The sequence below is a fragment of the Ornithorhynchus anatinus genome, unplaced genomic scaffold, assembly GCF_004115215.2.
Source record: "Ornithorhynchus anatinus isolate Pmale09 unplaced genomic scaffold, mOrnAna1.pri.v4 scaffold_79_arrow_ctg1, whole genome shotgun sequence".
In the NCBI taxonomy this organism is placed as follows: Eukaryota; Metazoa; Chordata; class Mammalia; order Monotremata; family Ornithorhynchidae; genus Ornithorhynchus; species Ornithorhynchus anatinus.
This window is the reverse complement of record NW_024396935.1, coordinates 347,852-355,618: the sequence shown is the minus strand read 5'-3', so window position 1 is coordinate 355,618 and position 7,767 is coordinate 347,852.

Here is a 7,767-nt window from a genome sequence, read left to right as displayed (position 1 = left end):
AGGTTAGCACCAGAAGAGTGAAGTTTCGGTCTGGGTTGGAGAAAGAGAAATGTGATGTGAGGCAGGAGGGGACGTGGTGATGGAGAGCTTTGAAGGCAGTGGTGACGAGTTTTGTTTGATATGGAGGTGGATAGGCAATCCCTGGAGATTTTTGAGGGGGTTGGGGGGGGGCTGACATGTCCTGTAGGTTTCTGTAGAAAGATGATCTGGGGAGTGGAGTTAGGTATGGATTGGAGTGGGGAGAGGCAGGAGGTTGGGAGGTCGGAAAGGAGGCTGATGCAGTAACCTAGGTGGGATAGGATGAGTGACTGCATTAATTTGGTAGCAGTTTAGGTGGAGAGGAAAGGGCAGACTTTAGTGATGCTGTGAAGGGGAGAAGTGATGCTCCTGGAGACTGAAGTGTTGGGCAACAGATAAGAACGTCAGAGGGCAGGATGGGGCAACCCGGCCGCTCAGGCTCACGAATCCATGTGTGTTTTCCAAGGCCAGTTTCCTCAACCCCAAATGGGTTTCACCCAAGACTGGTGGAGAATCTCCCGTGACAATTCAATTCTGTGCCAGCGATGCTCCAGGCTTTCTCCACCAGGCACCCGCAGGAGGTTTGGGTGGTGAGCCCAATTTTTGCCCACACCGTTACTAGCTCCATGCCTTCTCAGATCAGAGACAGAAAGAAGCCCCAAAGAGCTCAGCTAGGGATAGGATGTCCAAGGGCGTAATCTGACCTGCTATTTCTCTCCAAATAGATGGAGAAGCAGCATGGTATGGTGGAGAAGGCACGGGCCTGGGAGTCAGAAGGTCATTAGTTCTAATCCGGACTGCGCTGCTTGTCTGCTGTGGGTGGCCTTTGGCAAGTCACTTCACTTCTCTGTGTCTCGGTTTCCTCATAGGTAAAATGGGGACTAAGACTGTGAGCCCCTCATGGGACAGGGACTGTGTCCAACATGATTTGCGTGTACCCACCCCAGCGCTTAGTACAGTGCCTGGCACCCAGAAAGCACTTCACAGATACCAGATGAAATAGTTACCATTCAATTCATGGCCCTGGCTTTGAAGACCATCCCCTTGCAGTGTGGGCACACTCTAGTCAATCCCCAGACTTGGCCCACCAGTGAGAGATTAAACTGTGGACTATGTTGCCACCACGAAAGGAAGGATTTAGGGGGGAGCGGTGGGGGTGGGTGGGTCGTGTCCAGAGTGCCTGTGTGTGTACCCACTTCCTTCTTTTCTGGTCCGGTATGGGCAGGGATTGTCTCTCTTTGTTGCTGAATTGTACTTGCCAAGCACTCAGTACGGGCCTCTGCACAGTCAGTGCTCAATAAATCCGAATGAAAGAATGAATGGTGTTCTTTAGCCTCCACCCTGAGTTTTTGTAGGGAGCATAGAAAGATTTGGTTCTGGGTACTGCAGGTGGTATCACTCTCCTGTTCAGTCTGCCAATGCACTGGAACCTTCTTGCTCTTGAAGTCCAGGCCCCTCCCAAGTTGGGACTGTGGGAATCCAAAGGCACGGGTAGGGAACAGTGGAGAAGCCTGGGCATATGTGGTGGTCCTCTCAGACCTGTTGAGAAGTAACTTGATTGGGGGGGAATGTCTTTGTTTTGGAGAAACTATATTGGTTTGCATCTCCTTCCGTTTCCTTCTCAACTTGAAGGAGCACCGTCAGACTACTCACTCTGCAGAGTGCTGCTGGAGGGAATGTATGTACTAGGATCACCTCGACGATCTCATAGCTGTTGAGAAGGAATTTAACTTTACCTGTCTTCCGCCTAGCTGCAACAATTCCCCTCCCTGAATGACTCCCATGCCTATTGTTTTCACCATCTATCCTAGACTTTTAACTCCTGCCTTAAACCCCCAGTGCCCCAACTCCCTTCTTGTCACCAAGGCAACTGCCAGTGCTTAACAAGCTCTTCATGTAGGAAGTATGAGTCGATACTATCACTACTAAAAAAGGGTCCTCATTTTCCGTCATGTCTTTCTTGTCCTCTCGGCTCCGGGTGACAATGTGGACTCCCCCTCCCCCCCCCCCATTCCCCTGTGAACTATATGTCCTCTCAATTTCCCCTTTACAGCCCCCTCCTGGTTTTCCTTCTTGGGCTTTTCTTTCTTCCTCTTCCTCTGACACTTCCTGTGGGTAACCCCCATGGTTGGATCCTCTTCTATTCTCATGCTCTCCCCACTTCCTTAGTCATCAGATGGTCCCCTAGATACATACTACCTAGCCTCATTCTACTCTCCCTACGACTCAGCCCACACAGTTTACTCTTGAGGTGAGCTCCTAATCGTGCCTCTCTCTCTCTCTTTTTCTCTTATTTCTCACTCTTCTCTCGCTTACTCTTCCTTTGACCCTCTAAGTCCTCCCCAACCTTCTCAGGTGGCAGACCAGTGTCTTCCATCTTTAAGGATCTTCTGAGGTGACATCTTCTCCAGGAGGCAGTGTGTGATTCACTTTTCATCCTTCCACCCTGTTTTTCCCCCCAAACTGCCACTTCAGTGTTCTCAGCACTTCAAGAGCTGGGCATTCACTAATCCTAATCCCCTATGGCACCTTGACACTCAGAGTGCCAGTAGGAAGAAGTCTTAGAATATGATGGGTACCTATTTGCCCTGCGAAAGGCAGGGACCGTGTCTCCTTCTTATACTGTACCCTTCTAAGTACTTAGTAGTTAGCAAATTCTGTGTGTCGTGTGCAGGATGGACTAAAAGATCTGTAAGCAATCCAAGCATCATTTGGGGCTAGGATCCACCATTCCCGATGTACAAGGGTCAGGGTCAGTAGAGAAACATCTGTCTCTCCCCTGGGGTGGACACTTCCCTATCCAAGTGGCCAGAGGAGACCCAGAGAGCAAAGGTGTCCTGAGGCCTATCTGGAAGAAAGAGGAAGCTCCCCCAAGAACTTGTCTTAACTTGGTTGGCTCAGAGTAGCCACGGTAGAGACCCCTCCCCTGTGCCCCCTAAAATCATGCCTGTCATTTGGGTGTTCCTTTTTGACCAACCATTGCTTGTGTTCACAGGGGAGCTGAGATGAGGGATGGCACCCAAAGAACGGACTAGGTCGTGACAGACCACTCGCCCGCCGTTCCACCGGTCACAGCCCACTCGAGTTCTCCACGGCCACGAGGCTGTTGACTGTGCAGCGTGGACACCAACTAGTTGGCTCCCTGGGCTTCTCCAGAGACTGAGTTAAGACCAATCCCTCAACCCCAATCCAATAATGCCAATTCCTTGAGGCAAAATATTGTGTCGCCAGGGCCTTTCTGCTGCCTCCTCCAGAAAGCGATGGGTTTGTTGGAGATGTGTGTTTGCATCGTGGGGTTAACTTTGAGGTGTGAGGGTGGTGTTGATTCATTGCAGTGTATTTATTGAGCACTTACTGTGTTCAGAGCACTATACTAGGGCTTGGGAGAGTAGAGTATCCCAATAAATAGACCCATTTCATGCCCACAGTGAGCTTACAGTCTAGTGGGGGAGACAGACATTGATGTAAGTGGGAATCGGAGGGGGGACAAAGAAAGGGAGCAAGTCAGGGTGACAAGAAGGTGCTAGACCGGGGGGAGCTCCTCTTACGCAGCCTCAAGGCCGGTCCCGGATCTCGGCTCCTTATAGGGAATAGATTCCGCTGACTCGACCGTGGGCCGGAGGAGGCCCGGTGCTCTTAAATCTATAGATGGGTCAAAGCTACCTGAGTCCACAGTCCAGTCTTCAGCATCGGCCAGCACAGAACTCTGGTGCCCAGAAAAAGGAGCGCCTGGGTTTCGATGGTGGTGAAGGCCTGGGGAGAAAGAGGACCCAGCATCAAGAATGGGTCAATTTGCCATGTCAGGTTTTGTGTGTCTGTGCGTGGCCTATGACTTGTGGAGAAGAGCATTATAGGGAATCTAGGCTGAGACCAAAACAGTGTGGGGCTGCTGGAAGAGCAACAGTTGTTCATGGAAACTGCACTGTGAGTGCAACTAGTTTCCTCACCTGAAAGCAATGGAGTGATTGTTTGAGGCTCATGTGGACTACAGGGTCCTTTTGGTGTCAAGAAGAGGTAAAATGAGAACTGCAAGGAGCTTCTAAAGCCTCCACTTGACCCAAGGAGGCAGAAAAGTTTGCTCCAAAACCCTGGTTTCAGGATTTTGTGAAACTCATAATGATGATAATGACATTTGTTAAGCACTTACTATGTGCCAGGCACTATACTAAGCATGAGGGTGGCTGCAAGCAAATGGAGTTGGACACAGTCCCTGTCCCACATGGGTCTCTCAGTCTTAATCCCCATTTTACAGGTGAGGTAACGGGGGCACAGAGAAGTGAAGTGACTTGTCCAAGGTGAAGCAGCCCACAAGTGGCAGGGCCGGGCTTGATACCCAGATCCTTCTGACTCCTAGGCCTGTGCTCTCTCTAGTAGGCCATGTTGCTTCTTGACAGGTCATTAACATGCTCTTTCCCCTTCCTTTCCCCCCTCCCCTCAACCAGGTCTGTGACCCATCAGCTAGGATGCAAACAGGAGTCCGACAGCACCAACCCCCTGAAATACACAGCTCGGCGTAGGATGACTCAAGGGAGAATCTGACCGGCTATTACTCGGCAAGTAGAGGCTACTCAACAGCTCGCCCTGGCCTTGAGAACCATTCCCTTGCAGTATGGGTCCAGTTAAATCAATTCTCAGATTTCCCCCACCCTGGAAAGATGGGGCAATAGGCTCTGCTGCCACCACAAAGGGAAGGTTTGGCTTGTGTGTGTGTGTGTGTGTGTGTGTGTGTGTGTGAGAGAGAGAGAGAGAAAGAGAGAGATGGGCTTAGTTTGGGGGCTAGAATAATGAGACAGGGGCTGCCGATCTTGGTACAGAGCCTGACTCCAGAAGCTGAGGCTCTGGGCAGGAAACCCCACTTCCCCTTCCAGTTATCCCCTTAACTCCCTACTACCCTTCCTTTCCAAGATCCTAGAACGAGTTGTCTACACTCGCTGCTTAGAATTCCTTAACTCCCATTCTCTCCTGAACCCCTTCCAATCTGGCTTCCGTCCCCTTCACTGTACCGAGACTGCTCTCTCTAAGGTCACCCATGACCTCCTTCTTGCCAAATCCAATGGCTCCTACTCCATTCTAATCCTCCTTGACCCCTCAGCTGCCTTTGACACTGTCGACCATCCCCTTCTCCTCCACACCTTATCTCACCTGGGCTTCACGGACTCCGTCCTCTCCTCTAATCTCTCTGGCCGGTCATTCTCGGTCTACCTCACAGGCTCTTCCTCTCCCTCCCATCCTCTAACTGTTGGAGTTCCTCAAGGGTCAGTTCTTGGCCCTCTTCTGTTCTCCATTTACACTCACTCCCTTGGTGAACTCATTCGCTGTCACGGCTTTGACTACCATCTCTACGCAGATGACACACAGATCTACATCTCTGCCCCTGTCCTCTCCCCCTCCCTTCAGGCTCGTATCTCCTCCTGCCTCCAGGACGTCTCCACCTGGATGTCTGCCCGCCACCTAAAACTCAACATGACCAAAACTGAGCTCCTCATCTTCCCTCCCAAGCCCGGTCCTCTCCCAGACTTCCCTATCACCAGGGATGGTACGACCATCCTTCCCGTCTCTCAGGCCCGCAACCTCGGTGTCATCTTTGACTCGGCTCTGTCGTTCAGTCCACACATCCAATCCGTTACCAAGACCTGCCTGTCTCACCTTTATAATATCACCAAGATCCGCCCTTTCCTCTCCCCACAAACGGCTACCTTACTACTACAGGCTCTCATAATATCCCGGCTAGACTACTTTGTCAACCTTCTCTCCGATCTCCCTTCCTCCTCTCTCTCCCCGCTCCAGTCTATTCTTCACTCCGCTGCCTGGCTCATCTTCCTGCAGAAATGCTCTGGGCATGTCACTCCCCTTCTTAAAAACCTTCAGTGGTTGCCTATCAACCTCTGCACAAAACAAAAACTTCTCACTCTAGGCTTCAAGGCTCTCCATCACCTTGTCCCTTCCTACCTCTCCTCCCTTCTCTCTTTCTACTGCCCACCCTGCACGCTCCGCTCCTCTGCCGCCCACCTCCTCACCGTCCCTCGGTCTCGCCTGGCCCACCGTCGACCCCTGGGCCACGCCCTCCCGCGGTCCTGGAACGCTCTCCCTCCTCACCTCCGCCAAACAAATTCTCTTTCCCTCTTCAAATCCCTACTTAAAGCTCACCTCCTCCAAGAAGCCTTCCCAGACTGAGCTCCCCTTTTCCCTCTGCTCCCTCTACCCCCCGCTTCATCTCTCTGCAGCTAAACCCGCTTCTCCCCCCTTTCCCTCTGCTCCTCCCCCTCTCCCGTCCCATCCCCTCAGCACTGTAGTCATCCGCTCAACTGTATATATCTTCATCACCCTATTTATTTTGTTTAATGAGATATGCATCACCCTGATTCTATTTATTTGTTATTGTTTTAATGAGATGTTCTTCCCCTTGACTCTATTTATTGCCATCGTTCTTGTCTGTCTGTCTCCCCCGATTAGATTGTAAGCCTGTCAAAGGGCAGGGACTGTCTCTATCTGTTGCCAATTTGTACATTCCAAGCACTTAGTACAGTGCTCTGCACATAGTAAGCACTCAATAAATGCTATTGAATGAAACCGGTTCTGTTGGACATGACCGTGGGGCCGAGAAGACCGGGGGCCTTACTTCTACAGGTGGGTCAAATCTCTTTGTGCCCATATTCCTGAATGTGGGTCACCCTGCACATCCTTAGACCATGGAGAAGGGAAGAAGAAGAACAGAGACTGAGGCTCTGCACAAGGATTTGATCTTGTTTGAGTTGATTATGGGATTGAGAAAACCCAGGGCCCTTAATTCTAGAGATGGGTCAAACCCTGTTTACCCACAGTCCCGTCTGCAGGGTGAACCGATACAAGATGGGCTCCCGGAGAAGGTACTTGTCTGCGCCTGCCCATGGTGGCTTCTGGAAGTGAAGGGTCAGGGCCTGGACAGATGACATCCATGTGTCCACTCTATTTCTCTTTCAAAAGCAGAGGCATGCGGACTCCCGTCTGGGACCACGTCAACAGCGGTGAGGTGTGGTGGAACGAAGCGGACAGGCTTCACACTAAAAATGGACATGTATAGTTGTTCTGGACCTCCAGGCCCTGAAGAATGAGGCCTTGCTGGGATTCTGGGGAGGGGGCAGCTAATGATTAATAGGGCAGAGTATTATAGTCAGCTTAACTGTGGTGGTCAGTGTTTTGCGGGGGGAAAAGAGAGAGAGAGAGAGAGAGAGAATATATGAATAATGGGACTAGCTTTGGGGGAAGGATAATGAGGAGAAAGCTACCTCTCTCGGGATGGAGGCTGGTTATGGAACTAGGCCTGGGCCTCTTTGCAGGGAAGTAGTTTGTCCGACTTGCCTGTGGGACAGAGAAGATCTTGGGCCCTTAATTCTATAGTTGGGTCAAATTTCTCTGCACCCACTGTCCTGTCTTCAGGGTCGACCTGCACACCCCGAGGCCTTGGAGATGGCACCCATCTAGGCTGTCGAGAAGTGCGGGGAAGACTATCAGTGTATCTACCCCATTCTTCTCTGAAAAGCAGTTAGGAGACTGAGTCGTCACAGGTGCAGAGAGGGTACATGGAGTGCCAGCATGGTACTCAAAACTGAATTTTATCCAGTTTGGGTTGGACCTGAAGTCCCTGGAGTACAAACTCCTCGTGGACTAACAGATGAGTATTAGTAGGTTGGAGTTTTTCATTCGGCCTAGATGTGATGATTGTGTCTGTAGATCTCACCTTTTCTGGTGTAGGGGTCACTGGGAGGAGGG